The sequence below is a fragment of the Thamnophis elegans genome, chromosome 1 (genome assembly GCF_009769535.1).
Source record: "Thamnophis elegans isolate rThaEle1 chromosome 1, rThaEle1.pri, whole genome shotgun sequence".
Taxonomy (NCBI): Eukaryota; Metazoa; Chordata; class Lepidosauria; order Squamata; family Colubridae; genus Thamnophis; species Thamnophis elegans.
In genome coordinates, this window is record NC_045541.1 from 170,215,280 (window position 1) to 170,233,598 (window position 18,319).

General features: G+C 42.5%; 1 protein-coding gene and 1 long non-coding RNA gene across 7 annotated transcripts in view; one reads left to right on the forward strand and one right to left on the reverse strand.

Annotated features, from left to right (window-relative positions):
* Positions 1-1,808, forward strand: part of TCF3 (transcription factor 3) — a 131,994-nt gene extending 130,186 nt beyond the window's left edge. For all 6 annotated transcript variants that reach the window (XM_032239164.1, XM_032239020.1, XM_032239093.1 and 3 more), the window contains exon 20: positions 1,182-1,808. The gene's annotated coding sequence lies outside the window, so the exon portion shown is untranslated. The remainder of the gene's footprint in view (positions 1-1,181) is intronic.
* LOC116502449 lies at positions 1,624-5,319 on the reverse strand. Its single transcript, XR_004254560.1, has 2 exons — positions 4,140-5,319; positions 1,624-4,050 (listed from the first exon to the last, which is right to left on the reverse strand). It is a non-coding gene; the product is annotated as an uncharacterized LOC116502449 (long non-coding RNA).
* Positions 5,320-18,319: the final 13,000 nt, after the last annotated feature.

Sequence of the window (18,319 nt, forward strand, 5' to 3'; positions counted from 1 at the left end):
TCCGGTGTGCAAATGTGTGATGGAACTTGGAAGAGCAGCTGGCGACGATGTCCGTGCTCACAGAGAGGGCTCTGCGTGTGCCATAGGTTCGCCATCACAGACTTGGGGCCAATCACCAGGAGACTGTGAGTTCTAGTCACACCTTAGGCATGGAAGCCAACTAGGTGATTTTAAGCCAGTTGCTCTCTCTGTCTCTCAGCCCAACAGACCTCCCAGGATTGTTCTCGTGGTGCAAATAAGAGGAGGGATGCGCATTTGTTGCCTTGAGTTATTTGTAAAAATAAAAAGGGACACAAATAAGTAAAACAAAAATAAATAAATTACAGGTAGTCCTCAACTTACAACAGTCCATTTCGAAAGTTACAACAGCCCTGAAAAAAGTGTGTTATGACCGTTTTTCACACTTATGACTGTTGCAGTATCCCCAACAGTCACAAAATTTGGATGCTTGGCAATTGACTCATATTTATGACGGTTGCAGTGTCCCAGGGTCATGGGATCCTTTCGTGACTTTCTTACAAGCAAAGTCAATGGGGAAGGCAGATTCCCTTCACAACCATGTTACTAACTTAACAGCTGCAGTGATTCGCTTAAGAACTGTGGCAAGAAAGGTCATAAAATGGGACAAAATTCACTTACCATATTTTTCGGAATATGAGACGCATCTTTTTCCGCTCAAAAAAGAGGCTGAAAATCTGGGTCCGTCTTATACACTGAATACAGCAATTTTTTTTGCCTCCTGAAACCCCGCCCCCTTCACAAAAATGGCCATGCATAGCTTTTAGGAGGCTTTCAGAGAGCTCCTGGGGCAGAAATGAGTGAAAAACAGACCGATTTTTGCTCATTTTTGCCCCCACCCCCCAGGAGCACTCTACAAGCCTCCTAAAGGCTATCCATGCCCTTTTTTTTTGAGGGGAAAAAAACGGGCCCATTTTCGTGAAAAACACTTTTTTGGAGGTTTGCAGAGTGCAAAAACTTTTTTTAAAAAAGATTGCCTCTTCAAAACCTGAGTGCGTCTTATACTCCGAAAAATACGGTAGCAGATGTTTCAGGAACAAATAATTTGGGCTCCATTGTAGTCCTAACTCAAGGATTACCTGTAGCTGGTGCTGCTGTTTCTTAGAAAGAGATCTGTGCAGAACATCAAGCTTTCTATATCTTTTCCTCTGATTTCTTTACAGGTGATTTTTTTCCCCCCTTGACCTGGAAGCAGATGTCTGTAGGAAGAAGTGAGGACTGGATCATTTTCACACCCCTGCTGGGTGTCCACGCCAGAAACTGCAGTCTTGTTGAAATACTGACATGGCAATGGAAATTCAGTGTGCTCGAAGGAACTTTTATTTCCCTCCACCAGAAAGGAAAAAGCAACAACTTTATACAAAACACAAAAACCCAACAGCAAAGATTGCCTTAACTGTATATTCTGGAACTCTTAATGCATATCCTTCAGTGGGAGGTGGGGGGAGACTATAAGTGGCTTGTGTTCACAAAAGGCCAGCAGAAGAAATTGTGCCTATGCGTTTGTTTCTTTTTTTTTCTTTTTTTTTAAAAAGAACATTAGTTACAATAATTTTTTAAATGTAGAACAAACATAGTAATGCCTTTTTTTTTGTTTTTTAAAGCTTCTTTTGCATCTCTGTTTTGTAAGCAACAACAAAAAAAAATGTAAAAAGAGAGAGAGAGAGAGAGAAAGAGAGAAAAAGACTTGATGATTCCCCATGCCTTTTTCTGCTGCTGTTTCTATAGTTAATGTTGCATATTATTTTTTAAATAAGATCAACCAGAAATATTAAAAGTTTGTATTAAGAGACTGGATGTTTTTTAAAAAGGAAAAAAAAAGAAAAACAAAAGAAGAGATTGGTACAAGAGAGATTTGCATTTTGGCTCTGAGAAAGTCACGTGCATTTAGCGAGCGGGTTAATAAAATCTTCCCTAAGGCTAGTAGCTTTTATAATTAAGAGAGAAAGAGAGGGAGGAGAAAATACTGAATATCAGCTCAGCTCCTTTTTGTCGCTTGGAACATGGGAGGGTTGGAGGGGGAATGACTCCATCAGCTGCTAGTCTTTGTGTCGTTGTGGCTTATGTCTTTCACCCAAAGGATGCAACCAGTTGCAATTCTTGGAAGCTTTCTCTTTGGTCTGGCCCTCTCCCATCGTCCCTGCCACTCAAAGTATTTCCAATCCCTTCTAACAAAAGCATTAAAAAGACAAAAGAATGGCACACAGCATTTCTGAACATTGGTTGGAAAACATGGCTTTGAGTTGGGTGGCAGCCTCTGTATCGGGCACAAAGAATCAGGACCGTACGTTTAGTCGCAATTCAGAAGGATTCCTTGCTCGAGCCTACACACAAGAATCTTGTTGACTAAAGTTCAGACCCGAAACCAGGACCAGATAAAGGGTCAACGGAATTCAGGGGAGGGGGGGGGTGCGAGGGCTGGACTTGGACTGTTTCTGGGAACGTAACAACTCTGAGCTGATGACGCGTTTAACTCTGCCCCCTCTAGCTCTGCCTAGGAAATGGAAAACCACTTGCCTTTTTTAAAAAGCACTGGTGCAAACTGATGTGGAACAAAAGGAAGCGAAAGATCCTAACAATCAGAACAAAGATCTCGTGGGAGAAAAGGAACAAGAAAGCCTCACCCAGCAAAAAATAAATAAATGGAGATATATATGTATATGTATTTATATATATATATATGTATGTATATATAGCGCCAGAGAGAGAGGCGTCCAGAATCCAAGTCGCTGTTGTGAAACAAATGCACACACCAAAGAAGACGCATCTCCTACCCAGCGTGACAATGCTCCACAGAACGTCTCAGAACGTGCTTGCTGCCATCACTGTTGCATTTCTGCAGAAAATGCTGGTGAGGTAGCGCCACCTTTTCCCCCCCGATTCCCCCGTGTGCTCTCGTGGGAGATCCTCCCCCCCTTTTTTTTCATGGACAGAGAAGGAGAATATTGATTGTCTCCCTGATGCCAGAGAACTCCAATCCCCTGTAAGGTTGCTTCACCCCTGGGGAGGAAGAAAGGTATCCTGTGGCCCATTGGCCGAAGATCTTTGAAGACCTACATTCTTCTGTAGGACAGCCGACTGTAACTAAACATGGTCTTGGGTTGCTAGGCATTTGGAGCCAGCTGAAGGGCATGCAGCAGTCTCAAAAATGTGAGCTGCAACTGTTCTCGCCGCATGTCACTTTTTTATGGTTGGAGAAAAGGATGCAGCATCTGCTGGATAGTTTGTGGTAACCCCACAACCACTTCGCTTTCTTCTAAATGCAGTATTTCTCGATCTCAACAACTCAAGAGATAGGTGGACTTAAACTCCCAGATTCTGGGAGTTGAAGTCCACCTATCTTCAAGTGGCTGAGGTTGAGAAACCGTGCGAGAGACGTTTTATCATAAAGGGCTCCGTGGGGAGGGACTTTTCTGCAAAATGTCTGCCTTGACCTCTCTGTAAAGAAGGGGGGGGGGGGAAAAGACCAGACACTGTACCTTTTGATGACAAAGGACACGCCAGCCAAGTCAAACTGGCATGGTCTCTTCCGTTGTGTCATCTGCTTTGACTGAATTGCAGAATTCCTGTTTTTCTGACGACGGGAGCGCCGCAAAAAGTGGAAATGGGAGGAAAGTTCTCAAGAAGATAGGAGAAGAAATGTGGCCGAGGTCCTCCAGAGAGTCTCTTGACTTTCCCTCTCTCCCTTCTCTCTGTTCCATGGGCAAAGTTGGAAACCAGGATATCGGGTTGTCGCTGGGTTCGAATGGCTTTGCGTGGAGTGAGGGAGCAGAAGGGCATGCGCAATCTAAACCAGATTTCCTACCACCGCTGTGGCAATGTGATTCTGCAAAGCAGAAAGAGTGGCAGAGTCCTTCCAGTGCCAGATCTCCCCAAATCTCTTTCTAGTCCACCAGCATGAAACCAGCTTCTCCTTTAATTATGGTTTTTTTGTTTTGTTTTGATTGCTTAAAGGTATTTCTGTTGAAAGGGAAGCACCTTTCCAAGGTATGTCTATACTACAAGCGCTAAGCTAGTTTCAGATCAGTTTGACTGTCTTTAGAAACTTTAAGACGGGTCGGACTTCAACTCCCAGAATTCCTCAGACAGCGGGCTGAGGAATTCTGGAAGTTGAAATCCACCTGTCTTAAAGTTGCCAAGGTTGAGAAACCCTGAGGAATCCTGCAGGTTGATAACTGCGTTAAGAGCTCTTCCTTCACGAATGTCTGCGCGTTCCCAATGGGACTCTCTTCTTAAGGCTACCTTTTGCAGAGCTCCTGTATGTCGGAGCTGCTGTAGACAGAAACAGGTTTGAAACCAGTTTAGGTTTGTAATATAGATGTGTCCCAAAGTCTCTTGGGATATTTATTTTTCGTGGGGTGGGGAGGGAAATGTGGGTTTCAGGAGACAAAAAGGGACAAGCAGAAAAAGAATCAAGTTGTCATGGGAAAATGTAACATGTTTTGTTAACAAAAATAGGGTTTCAAGCAATGCAGAGAACAAAATGTAACTTGATTCCCATTTAAGATATATTTTTCTAGAAGGGGTGGGGGAAGGCTGTGTAACTTTCAGTCCTTGTAGAGTGGGTTGTTTTTTTTTGTTATTACGGCTTTTTTATATTAAAAAAATGATTTGTTTTGCTTTGGGAGGGCTGCCTCAAGCCAGATACAGTTTAATCATGGCAATGTCTTATGGAAATGAATGGACTAACTTAAGTCTTTTGGTGGACTTAAGTTTTATCTAACTGTATGTAGGTTGGAGTCTTGGTGTTTGCTGCCTATGTGTAAAAATCCAGCTGTATTTAACTGGCTGAGATCCTTGTTATTAAATCAGATACACATTATAGTTTTTAAAGATATATATATATATAGTATAAATAAATAAAATATATATATATATATGCCTAACACCAATAAAAAAAAGAGAAAAAGGAAGAAAAGTATTGGGGGGAGGGAAAAGGGCAAGATAGTTTAAAAAATACTTTTTTTGGACTGATTCAGAATTACTGGGATGGGGAGCACGGGGTTAAAGTTGTGTTTCTGAGTGCCTCAAGATATGGATTGTGTTCATTTTTTAAAAATATATATATAATAATTTTATACAAGTGTCAAGAAAAAAAAAACAGCTGGCTGGATTATTTGGAATTTTTAAATAATCCTTAACTTTTTTAAAAGTAGAATTTTGAGAACTGTCCTGTATATAACAGTAATGTAGCAATAAATGTGACATTTTATAACAATATTACCTTTTCCCCTCTCCCCAGATCTGTCTTTCAGATGTTGTATACCTATCAATGAAAAAAAAAGTTGTAATAAAGGTTTTACCTTGTACTAAAAATTGCTTCTGCTGGTCTTTTTCTTTCCATCACTTGCTAGATTGAATTTTGAGATTTTTGATGTTGCAACTGGAACATTATTTCTGCTTTTTCTTTTTCCTGTAAACCATGCTGCTTTAAGTCATAACCCAGACCCAAATGAAGGTGCATTTTTTATAGGAGAAAAACAATCGTGGAAGAAATATGACCAAGAATGCACTGTTATTGTCAAAAATAAAATCTGAAACTGGAGTTCCCATTTCTGCATCAGACAAAAAGTCACATTGCTGTTAAAATTGGCACTTTTTTAAAAAAAATTGTGTATTTATTAAATTTATGGAGCCAACCATCTCACATATGTGACTGAGTGGCACAGACAAAAATAACAAAAACATTTTAAAAACATTAAAATACAAGATTTGCTTAGTTTACAAATGTAACAAAAAAGCACAGAAGATTGCATTCCAAAACAACTTCTTCACAAATTCTGTCCTTCTAGAAGATCCCCAGGTTTCCTGCAAAAGCCACATTTTAAAGAATTTCTGGAAAGTCATAAGGGTTCAGGACAACCTCACCTTGATAGGAAGGGATGGTGTTCCAAACAGCAGGTACCACTGCAAAAAAAATGCTCTCCTGAATCCTGGCAGATAAAACTCCTTAGTAGGTGGAATCCATAACATGCCATTTCTGTTGGATCTAATGAGATAGTGAATGAATAACTTGGCCCACTGCCATGTAAGCCTTCAAAGGTCATAACCAGCACCATAAATTGAACCGAGAAGAATGCCAACCAATGTGGAGCAGAAATATGATATGTACAGTTCTAGGGGTATACATAATTGCCTGCACTGGGGCATGTTGTACCAATTGAGGCTTCCAGATGCTCTTCAAGGTCAACCTTTCCCCAACATTAGAGATTGGTCTTTGTATCATGTTTCTGAGGTAGGATAATTTGAACCTGATCCATTTGGGCCTCAAGTGAGAACTCTGGGTTGATTTGTTTGACATCTATTGCACAGGTGTTAAACGTTGCCGTCACGTGACGTATTCCCCCCTTCATGGAGCTAGGGTGGGTGTGGCCTGAATGTCGTGACACATCTGACCCGCAGGCCTCCAGTTTGATACTCCTGATCTACTGCTTTGATTTCTGGGCTGTACAAATAAAGTTCAGAGGCATCTATTACGTTTCCCATGCATTTTCTCGGCATCTTGTTTTCACTGTGCCACCAGATTGTTACTTTAACTAGCAGTATTATCTTGATTGTAATGGAAATGGTCTTATTCTTCACTATCTTGTCTATGTTGGTCATTGCCTTTTCCCTAGTGTTAACTTCAATGCACTGTCTATTGTCTGGACATAGAGCTATTTTTCATCTTTTTTGCTGACAATTGCAAGTTCATAAAGTATGCAGGTTGATATTTTTCTTTTCTGTATTCAGTATATTCAGTATTAATCTAGAGTTTCCACTTTCCACTTTTTCTTTCATAATGAGCTCTTCTATGTTCTTTATTTTAGTAATACAGATGTATCGCCTGTTTCTTTCAAAGTATTAAGTTTTAACTTCCAATGTTTATTTAGAATAGAATAGAAATTAATTCCTTATTGGCCAAGTGTGATTGGACCAGAGGTGGGTTCCTACCAGTTCGCACCTATTCGGTAGAACCGGTTCGTCAAATCTACCAGTTAGAAGAGGCTCCACCAGTGGACCCAGAAAGCAGGCCACACCTACAGAAGAGGTTCCAAAAAATTTTGAAACCCACCACTGGATTGGACACACAAGGAATTTGTCTTTGGTGCCTATGCTCTCAGTATACATAAAAGATACATTCATCAGGTATCATAACATACAACACAATGATAGTCATAGGGTACAAATAAGCAATCAAATCATATTAGGGAACAATCAATATAAATCGTAAGGATATAAGCAACAAAGTTACAGTCATACGTCATAAGTGGGAGGAGATGGGTGATAGGAACGATTCCCACAGTTTGTTCCATTCTTTTCCAATTGTTGTGTTCAATAGAAAACAGGCTATATATCTGCTTAACTTATATAGAGAATATAATGGATTGAGAAATAATATGCATCTTCAACTAATGCCATTTGCTACTATCAGTTACATACATTCCAAGCTCAAGCCTCTTGAGTAACTCCAAAGTTAGACTTAGACTTAAAATAATTTTATTGTCACTTTGAATGTATACTAATCAGCATCCATTAAAATGAAAATTTGTTGCATACAGCTCTCAAAGGGTCCCCACCTTTGATATACACTACATAAACCTGACAAAATAAATAAAATAAAATAAATATGCACATACCCACATGTTCTGACCCCCCCTCCTCCGTACGGTGAGTCATGCCGACACAAGATTATTGCTAGACAATTTATTCACAGTAAATTAACACACCAACAAGAATTTGGTAGCAACCCCGACTTCCACAGATAAGAAATACACACCAGAGCTTCTCCAGCTTTAGTATAATAGTTGAGTCCTGCAAACAGCCTCCTCCCAAAGTCTCTTCTTATATACTCTCTTGGGAGGAGCCTAATCACAACCACCTGGCCCCAATTATCTTCTATAACTCCGTAGTTGCTGTCAACGCTTATCTGCCTGTCTTTGCCTGGCGTCCGGGACCAACTCCCTTAGCTCCTCCCCACTGCTCCAGGGCCTGACATCAGGGACCAACTCCCTTTGGCTTTCACCGCTGCCCCATGCCTCAGGCGCCTCCTGGTGGCCAACCAGCCTCTCTGGTCCCTGCTTGGAGTCTGAACCCTGTCCAGGGTCCTCCACATCTTCCAGAGCCGACTCATAGGGTCCCTCGCTATCGGAGTCTGTTTGCAGCTCCAACGGCTCCTGCTGGCCCACAATACCCACATATATCATGAGATACAGAGAAACAACACTGTATAGTTTGGTTGTATACATGTACATGGTGAGAGAAACGAATCTTGCAAGTTTACCAGACGGATGGCATAGGAAACAAAGCTGTTATAGAATCTGGTAGTCCTGCTAGAAATGCTTCAAAACCTCCTCCCAGAGGAGAGCAACAGAAAAAAGACTGTGAAGTGGGTATGTGGGATCTCTAACAAGGTTTTGAGCTCTAAGCACAACACTTATAAGCAGTATTCTGAACAAGATATAGGGAGCTTCCTATAATCTTCTCGGCTGTCCTTACCACTCTCTGTATGGACTTTCTATCTGAGGTGCTGCTGCACCAAACCAAACTGTGATATAGTTTGTTAAATTGCTTTCAATCATGACTCTGTAAAATTTGGCCAGGATAGAAGGGTAGGAAGTTAAAACCCACCCCTCTCCTATATAATGAAATATTTTAGGAAATATTTAAAAAGGCAGAATATTTCCCCTACAAAGAGAAGTAGAAACTAAGAGAGGCAGAAATTCTGTGCCCCCCCCAACCTTTGTCAATGGACCATTAAGGCCTGAGCCAGAGAAACATCTTTTAGGCAGGAAACAGCCTCACTCTTAATAACTTCCCCCACCTTTGCCAATTAAGGCCTGAGCCAGCCTATTCTACATAGCCAAGATCTACCCCATCTCATTGCACTACCCACCAAGGTTCAACCAAACTTAGCACACAACCTACAGAGCTAGCTATGACCTCTGACAGCAACCAGTCAGAATATGTTTCTTACACAGAAATAGGAAACAGAGGTGGAGCCCCAGAGGGGGCATAAAACAGGGATTATCAGCATCTGTTGCCCTTTTCTGCTCAGGAACTCATGCCATGTGATCCTGTCCATCATTAAACCATCTTTTCAAGCAGCCTCCATGTTTCCAGTGTCTTTTCCCCCACTTAGAACTGAACCCAGAAGGATGTTCTTCCAACAGAAGGAGAAATGTGTTCTCCAAAAGCATTAGAGCAACCTATCATTCCATCCAAGCATAGTAGCATGCTCAATTAAGAATAATGTCCAATCATGTTGAAAATGGCACCTAGGAAAAGGTTGGCTTGTCCAAAGGACATGTAGTCACCATCTTTCCTCTTTAAAAAAAAAAACAAAAGACCTTGGGCTAAGATTTTCATTGTGGTGATGCAATTTGAACCCTAAGCAGAGTTTGCATTGGGAAAGGGGGGGGGGGATTTGCAAGGTTTGAACGCTTTTAAACAAAGTTCAGTCCAGTCCCTGTTAAGTGTAATCCTATTTGCAATTGTGACCAAAATGTCCCTTGCTGCAAAAGACTGAATTTCAGAACGGAACCCACTGCAGTATTTATTATTTTGAATGCACATGTTTACAAGGCACTGCGAGAGACACCCAATGCTCCTTTTCCACTGAAATACAGTACAACCTTGTAGGGTCCTTGAGAGGGTTGCTCGCGAGCGCCGCGCACTGCATTGCGTCACAAAGAAGGCGGGGAAAGCGGGATAACATTGAACCATAGACCTTTGTATAGACTCGCAAGTCAGCAATTCAGATTGACGAGCGCTTTTTTAAACGAGCTATTGGGTCTGCCAAGGTAAAATAGCTCAGAGGGTTGACACGATTCAGACCATTTAATTCTTGTGGAGCTGTGTGGGTTTTGTTGTGTATGTGTAGAATTTACAAGAGGTATTTTTCTAACGGTGGATGATTAGAAAGTAGTGTTTCTCAACTTCAGGAACTTGAAGATGTGTGGACTTCAATTCCCAGAATTCCCAGCAAAACTGGCTGGGGAATTCTGGACTGCAGACATCTTCAAGATGCAAGGTTGAAAAAGTAGTTTAAATATTTATTTATTTATTTATTTATTTATTTATTTATTTATTTATTTTCTCAAACATGTACAAGATAGCAGGTATTAAGTATGAACATGGACATGCACAAAGGAAATGAGTACAAGTAAATGGGGACAGTAGGACAGGGACGTTAGGCACGCTGGTGCGCTTATGCACCACCACCCCCTTTAGGGACCTCTTAGGAATGGGGTGAGGTCCACGCCAGACAGTTTAAGGTTTAAGCTGTGGGGGTTTGAGGAGGTAGCAACGGAGTCAGGTAGAGCATTCAAGGTGTTGACCACTCTGTTGCTGAAGTCATATTTTCTGCAAGCGAGTTTGGAGCAGTTTACCCTGAGTTTGTAACTATTGTTTGCCTGAGTATTATTGAGGTTGAAGCTGAAGAAGTCATTGACAGGTAGGACGTTGTAGCAGACAATTTTGTGTACTACACTTAGGTCAGACGGTAGACAGCATAGTTCCAGGTTGTCCAAGCCCAGATTTTCGAGCCTGGTGGCATAAGGGATTCTGTTGTGAGCAGAGGAGTGAAGGACTCTTCCCGTGAAATACCTCTGGACCCGCACAATCGTATTAATGTCCGATATACAATGTGGATTCCAGGCAGATGAGCTGTATTCGAGAATTGGTCTGGCACAGGTTTTGTATGCTCTAGTTCAGTGGTAGTCAACCTGGTCCCTACCGCCTACTAGTGGGCGTTCCAGCTTTCATGGTGAGCGGTAGGGGTTTGCTATAACTCTGCTTTATAAATTTTATAAAGTAAAATTACTTCCCTACTTTATAAATCACCATTAATATGGAACCGGTGGGTGGTTAGAAAATTTTACTACTAACAGAGATACAAAAGTGGGTGGTAGGTATAAAAAGGTTGACTACCCCTGCTCTAGTTAGTAATACAATTTGCCTGCAACAGAGCAAGCAAGGCAATTGTTTTGTTCTGTGGGAGTCCCAACCAATCTTAAGGCACACACACATATACCACTGTTTCATTAGCAGGACCACTTCACAGACCACAGAGGGAAATTTTGGAAACAACCAATCAAAAACCACAGAAAGAGATACAGGTAGTCCTCGACTTATGACTACAATTGAGCCCAAAATTTCTGTTGCTTAGTGAGACAGTTGTTAAGTGATTTGTGCTCTATTTTACGACCTTTCTTGCCACAATTGTTCAGGGAATCACTGCAGTTGTTAAGTTAGCAATGGGTCATTCAGTGAATCTGGCTTCCTCACTGATTTTGCTTGTCAGAAAGTCGCAAAAGGGGATCAGAGGACCCCAAGATGCTGCAAGTGTCATAAATGTCAATCCGTTATCAAGCGTCTGGATTTTGATCACATGACCATGAAGAGGCTGCAATAGTCGTTAAGTGTGAAAAACAACCCGAAGTCCCTTTTTTCAGTGCTGTCGTAACATGAAACGGTCACTAAATGAACTGTTGTAAGTTCCCTGCACGCACTTGCCTACCGTAGCTTTCTCCATCTGTATAGAATAGAATAACAGAGTTGGAAGGGACCTTGGAGGTCTTCTAGTCCAACCCACTGCTTAGGCAGGAAACCCTACACCACTTCAGACAAACGGTTATCCAACATCTTCTGCTCTGTATGTTCTGCTATTTCACCGAGTTTTCCTTTAGAGAAACAATTATTGCTGTCGACTCCACACTAGAGAAAAATGTTTTTCCACATTCCTGCTGAAAAATGAGCGCTGCGTTCTATACTTTCTTTATCCTAGGTCTATAGACCGGCGAGTAGCTGTAACGGCGCTGCGCATGCGCCCCGGGGGACGAGCGGAGAGGCGCTGGGCGCGGGCGAGCCGGACGGGCGACCTTCATGGCGGGCATGAAGCTTTTGGGGCTGAAGCCCAGCTTGTTGGAGCATCTACGCAAGCAGTGAGTCGGGCTGGGGTGCGGCTGTGCGGCTTCGTGTGCTGGGAAAGGGGGTCTCTCTTGAAAGGACGCTCGTGGCTCTGGCGATTAATCCCACCGCAGCCCTCTTATTTCCCAGCGCCTGTCCTTGTTTTGCCCTGCAGGCGTGCGAGGGGGGGGGGGGGACTACATAGCCCAGCGTTTCGAGCCATTTTGACCACGTTATCCTAGTTATGAGAACTGGGATATGAGGATACGGACGTGGGGTATAATAGCAATAGCAGTAGACTTATATACCGCTTCATAGGCCTTTCAGGCCTCTCTAAGCGGTTTACAGAGAGTCAGCATACTGCCCCCAACAATCTGGGTCCTCATTTTACCCACCTCGGAAGGATGGAAGGCTGAGTCAACCCTGAGCCGGTGAGATTTGAACCGCTGACCTGCTGATCTAGCAGTAGCCTGCAGTGCTGCATTTAACCACTGCGCCACCTTGGCTCTTAACAAGTGAGGAAGGGTGGCTTCAGCCCCCCATCTTCGCCCCCCAAAGCCATAGGTCCCCAAACTTAGCAACTTTAAGACTTTTGGACTTCAACTCCCAGAATTCTCCAGACAGCAGAACTTTCTGGAGAATTCTGGGAGTTGAAGTCCACAAGTCTTAAAGTTGCCAAGTTTGAAGACCTCTGCCATAAATTAATGTTTTAAGAATGCAAACGTAAAGCAATATTCTCCAGACTTAACCCCTGCATCGTTTCATTTGGAAAATCCTAAGAATAAAACCCTTAAAATTGAAGAACGGTCGAATAAAACTACAATGACAATATCTCCTTTGTTATTAAAAAAAAACCCACTAGCAAAACTAAGAATAACTTTATAAAGTTGTCCTTTATTATTTGGAAATGAAGGAATGTCAATAAAGATTAGGCCTTTATTTCAGAAAGCTGTCTTTTATTAAAATATGCCCTATTCTAATAAAAGACAGCTTTCTGAAATAAAGGCCTAATCTTTATTGACATTCCTTCATTTCCAAATAATAAAGGACAACTTTATAATACTGTAAGCTTACGGTATTATAAAGGACTGTCCTGTTGGTTCCAAAGGTGCTTTTTCAGGAGGCAACTGGACTTCCTGGTTTTTCTGAGCTCTGAGCTAAAGAAACTTCTGGGATGAGAAGCGAAACGTCTTCAAAAGAAAAAACAAAGTCCAGTTGCCTCTTGAAAAAGCACCTTTGGGACAACCATGACCTGAATGACTGAGAATCTCCATAGACTGTCCTGTTTGTTTCTCCAATTTTAAAATCGTGCTCAGCTTTTTCCAATTCAGCTTTCCTTAATTAGTATTTGACATGTAGGTTAATAAATAAAGGGAGAGTATGAAACCTTTTCTCATGATTTTGTCAACCTAGAGTCTGTCCATTTCACCATGTCCTTTCCGAGCTGGTTTCCTGACCTGTATTTAGGATTCATATGAGAACAATGAAACGCTGAATCTCTTCCAGACAAAAGCCACACCAATCTTCATTCCTAAGCAGCTGACATAAATTTTATTTTTAAAAAGATACTTAAATTAAAAACCACGCTTAACATGAGAAGAGGGACTCAGTGGCTAAGACGCTGAGCTTGTTGATCAGAAAGGTTGGGAGTTTGGCAGTTCGAATCCCTAGCGCTGCTTAACGGAGTGAGCTCCCGTTACTTGTCCCAGCTTCTTCCAACTTAGCCGTTCAAAAGCACGTAAAAATGCAAGTAGAAAAATAGGAACCACCTTTGGTGGGAAGGTAACAATGTTGCATGCGCCTTCGGCTTTTAGTCATGCCAGCCACATGACCACGGAGACGTCTTCGGACAGCGCTGGCTCTTCAGCTTTGAAACTGCAATGAGCACCGCCCCCCCTAGAGTCGGTAATGACTATCATACAAGGGGAACCTTTACATTTACCTTTTAACATGAGAAGAAGAAAACAGTATTTCAAAATGGCCTGTTTGCAGTTTCACGAGGTGCACCTGTAGCTGATCTTTAGGGTTCGTGGCAAGTGATTGAAAGCTCTCTGCAAAAAAGACCCCTCAAATGTGAAAGTTTTCATAACAAGAAATATTCTAGAACTTAAAATACTGTTGTTCAAGTTACTCATTTTCTCCCTATTGCAGGAAGGGTGTATATTCGCTCTGGGCCACCAGCGTCATCATAGGAGGTGTGTGGCTCACAGACTGGAAGGTGATCTTTGGTTATGTGCCATGGATCAACGGCAAGTTTAAGAATGATGAGTGAGCAAAACCTGTGCTATTAGGTAAGGCTTGCGATGTGTGAGGCTTCCCTTCTTAAAAGTATGCCCTTCTGGCTTCCTTCTCCCCAAAAAGTATTGTATGCAGGTAGTCCTCAAATTTTCATTGCTAAGCAAGACAGTTATTTTGCCCCATTTTGCAACCTTTCTTGCCAGTTGTTAAATGAATTGCTGCACTTTTTAAGTTAGTAACCCTGTTGTTAAGTGAATCTGGCTTTGCTTGTCAGAAGGTCGCAAAAGGAGATCGGTCACATGACCCTGGGACATTGCAACTGTCATAAACACATGCCAAGCATCCAAATTTTGATCCCATGACTATGTTGTAATGGTCTTAAGTGTGAAAAACAGTCACTTTTTTCAGTGCCATTGCAACTTTTGAGTGGTCACTAAATGAAAAGCTGTAAATCGAGGATTGTCTGTACCCCTCCCAGCTTCAAATTTTGACATGAAGAAGAGCTCCAAGATCCAGTGGTTCAAAAACCACACCTCTTGGCAAGCATAACTTTTTGTCTTGATAGGAAGGCCGCCAAGATTATTTTTTTGAATCCTTAATCACTAAACGTATGAATATTGCTATGAATTCCTGCAACCAGAAGCATGCATAACTTTCTTGAATTAATACAGAAAATATTTCCTATGTACCTGCTTAGCTCTCTCAGCTCTTCTCTGTGTTCCTCTACTTATCTTGTGGGTTTCCTTCTCCCCCATATCACAAACACCTGTTAATCTCACACTATCTTTTCTCTAGGCTTTATTTGAATGCTTCTCATCCTTGTTATTAATTTTCTTTTAAAACAGACTTTTAATCCCTTGGATTTCTGCATTAGTATCCCACTTTATAAAGCCCTTCATGGTATTGGACCTGGGTACTTGAGAGACCGCCTGCTGCCAATTACCTCCAATAGACCGATTAGATCCCACAGATTAGGCCTCCTCCGAATTCCATCTGCCGGCCAATGCCGGCTGGCGACTACCCGGAGGAGAGCCTTCTCTGTGGCTGCTCCGACCCTCTGGAACGAGCTCCCCGTGGAGATTCGAACCCTCACCACCCTCCAGGCCTTCCGCAAAGCCCTTAAAACCTGGCTGTTCCGACAGGCCTGGGGCTAAAGAGCTTTTGCGCCCCCCCCCCTTGAATGGTATGGTGGTTGTGTGCTTTTAAATTGTGTATTGTTTTTGTTTGTCCTTTTATCCCTTATTTGTATCCCCTTCCCTGACTTGGATTGTGAGCCGCTCTGAGTCCCCTCCGGGGAAAAGGGCGGCATATAAGTGCAATAAATTCCAATTCCAACTTTCAGCCATTTGTGTTTCCATCTTTATAGAAGGAAGCATATCCAATCTTTATCATAGCCAATTAGGACAGCAGTCCCCAACCTTTATAGCCTGGTGGTCCTGGGGGGGAGGAGAGAAATCAGCCCGCACAAATAGTGGACCAGCATGCATGGCAGCCTGCCACTGACACAACTTGAGCTCCGCACACATGCGCATGAAGGCCTACCATTCACGCAAGTCGAGTGTGTGTGCGCAAGTTCATGGGCCAACCACTCACATGGCCCGGTAGTGGGGCGCAGCCTGAGGATTGGGGACACCTGAGTTAGGAGCCAAGTGATGAGAAAGATTAAGATGACTGAGATGCTGGCTTTTGTCCAAGCCACTTGCATGAGTTGTGCTCTTGATGTCTGTTGTCAGAAATAGGGTCTGGATAGGTAATATGACGGAGGTTAGACATGATATCGCCAACTTCCTTCTCAAAGCACTTCTGCATTTGAGAATCCACAATCTAGTAAGACAAACTATTGAGTTATGTGGTGAATGTAGTGTTCCATCCTTACGAAAAATTAAGGGGACATGAGTCCAAAGGCAGTCTGGGGTAATGGCCTCCACCATGCTGCCTCTAGAAGTGGTTGTTAGTGGCAAAGTCGTGTCCAACCCATTGCAACCCCATGGACAACGTTTCTCCAGGCCTTCCTGTCCTCTACCATCCTCTGGAGTCCATTTAGGTACACCTTCTTATTGATCTTGTGCAGGGCTGTGAACAGTAAGCTTTTGAGTATGATTCTTATTATTGGTTATATGAGAAGTGATAAGGTTGCTGGGGGTTTTTTTTGTATGTGTTGGTTATCAAAAGACAGAGTCTTATTAATTTCTATTTTTGTTTTTACTACTGTAAACCACCCAGTGTTTTGGGAGGAGGGTGATTGATTAATATACGTAAATAAATTTAACTTTGGAATGGAATGAGTAAAAGGATATATTATGAACTTTTTTTTTAAAAAAAGAACTTTTTCTCAGTTAAAACAGTTCATCCATTTTGCTCCATAATTTTTGCTTTGACAGGCAGCAATTCTGCCAATCTTTCAAGAATATAGGATATTATTCACTGTTTGCTAGATTCTCTTTTTAAAACTGGCAGACACCAAGAATGGATCTTCTGCAAGCAAAGAATGTGCTTGCATCACTGCATGGCACTCCCATCCCAGAAAAGATTTCTTCCTGTGGAGTATCAAGACATTTTGAGTTTTAACTTTTGTATAAGACATATACACATGTCCTTTATTCTTATTACCTTAAAGGTGAAGCAAGGTTATGCAGAACTCGGAAGTGGAGAGTCTTGACTTATGACAGAAGTAAGGATGGGTAAGTAGCTTTTTCAGGGTCTGTCATAACGGCAAACGTCATTTAGCTGCGGTTTGAAATTATGAGAGACTCTGGAAAGTTACTTACGATCCAGATTCAAAATTCCTCCATCTGCCTCCCCTTCCAAGATCACATGACCACATTTTGGGCGCTTAGCAACTGACTTTGCATTTATTGTCATTTGCATTGCCCCATCATCACATAATTGAAATTTACAACATTTTGGTTGGAAACCAGCGTCTCTTTCTGGCAAAAAAACCCACTCCATTAGTAAAAATGGGTTTGCTTAACGATCGCGGCATTCGTTTAGTGACTCCGGTATTCACTTTATGACCACTGCAAAAAAAAAGTTGTAAATCAGGTCTGGTCACATGGTGATTTGTTTTACAACCATTATGATTTATAATTGTGGGATTCAATTATGATCATAAATTGACAGCCACTTGTAGTAAGCAAAATAAAGTCTGAACTTAGAAAAAGAATGCCAAATCCAGTTTGCCACAGTACTATTCACTGTATTTCAAAACCTTTGTCTTTGCTAACCATCCTTACTTCTATATACGGGTATCTCAGTGCCAAATATATTGCCTTGTACCAGGGGTGGGTTTCTCGCCCCGTTCCAACCGGTTCGGTTGGAACGGGGCCAGCGGCGTCCTCGTGCACGCGCGCGGCACACGCATGCGTACTAGCATCTGCACGACGCTCCAGCTGCTCCTGGAGGATCGCGCAGGCGCTGTATGCGTCCTGCGCATGCGTGGAAGCGCAGAACTCGTCAAAAACGGGAAAGGACCGCGGGCGCGCCCTTCGCCATTCCCGGAAGTTACTTACTTCCGGGTTCGCCGACCAACCAGTTCGCAGGGACCGCCGCGAACCGGTTGAAACCCACCCCTGCCTTGTACGTTGTCTTTTATTTGTTAAATTATAGGTAATCGTCTCTTTTTTAAGGATCTTTCATTCCCTCCAAGACTTTCTCAATGTCCACCTTCCTTTCAACCCATTCAGTTTAGTTTTGCATATTTGTTCTATGATTCAGTTCTCATTTATTCTCTTTACATTCATTTCATTTCATTTCATTTTGCTTTATTTGTATGCCGCCCTTTTCCCTGAAAGGGACTCAGGGCGGCTCACAACTCAAGCGAGGGGAAAAACAGACAAGTTACAAGACATAAAAACCATACACAATTAAAAAGCACAACAATCATACCATTCGAGTGGGGCTGTAAGTCTTTAGCCCCAGGCCTGTCGGAACAGCCAGGTTTTAAGGGCTATGCGGAAGGTCTGGAGGGTGGTGAGGGTACGAATGTCCACGGGGAGTTCGTTCCAGAGGGTCGGAGCAGCCACAAAGAAGGCCCTCCTCCGGGTAGTCGCCAGTCGACACTGGGCGGCTGATGGAATTCGGAGGAGGCCTAATCTGTGGGATCTTATTGGTCTAGTGGAGGTAATTGGCAGTAGGCGGTCTCTCAAGTACCCAGATCCACTACCATGAAGGGCTT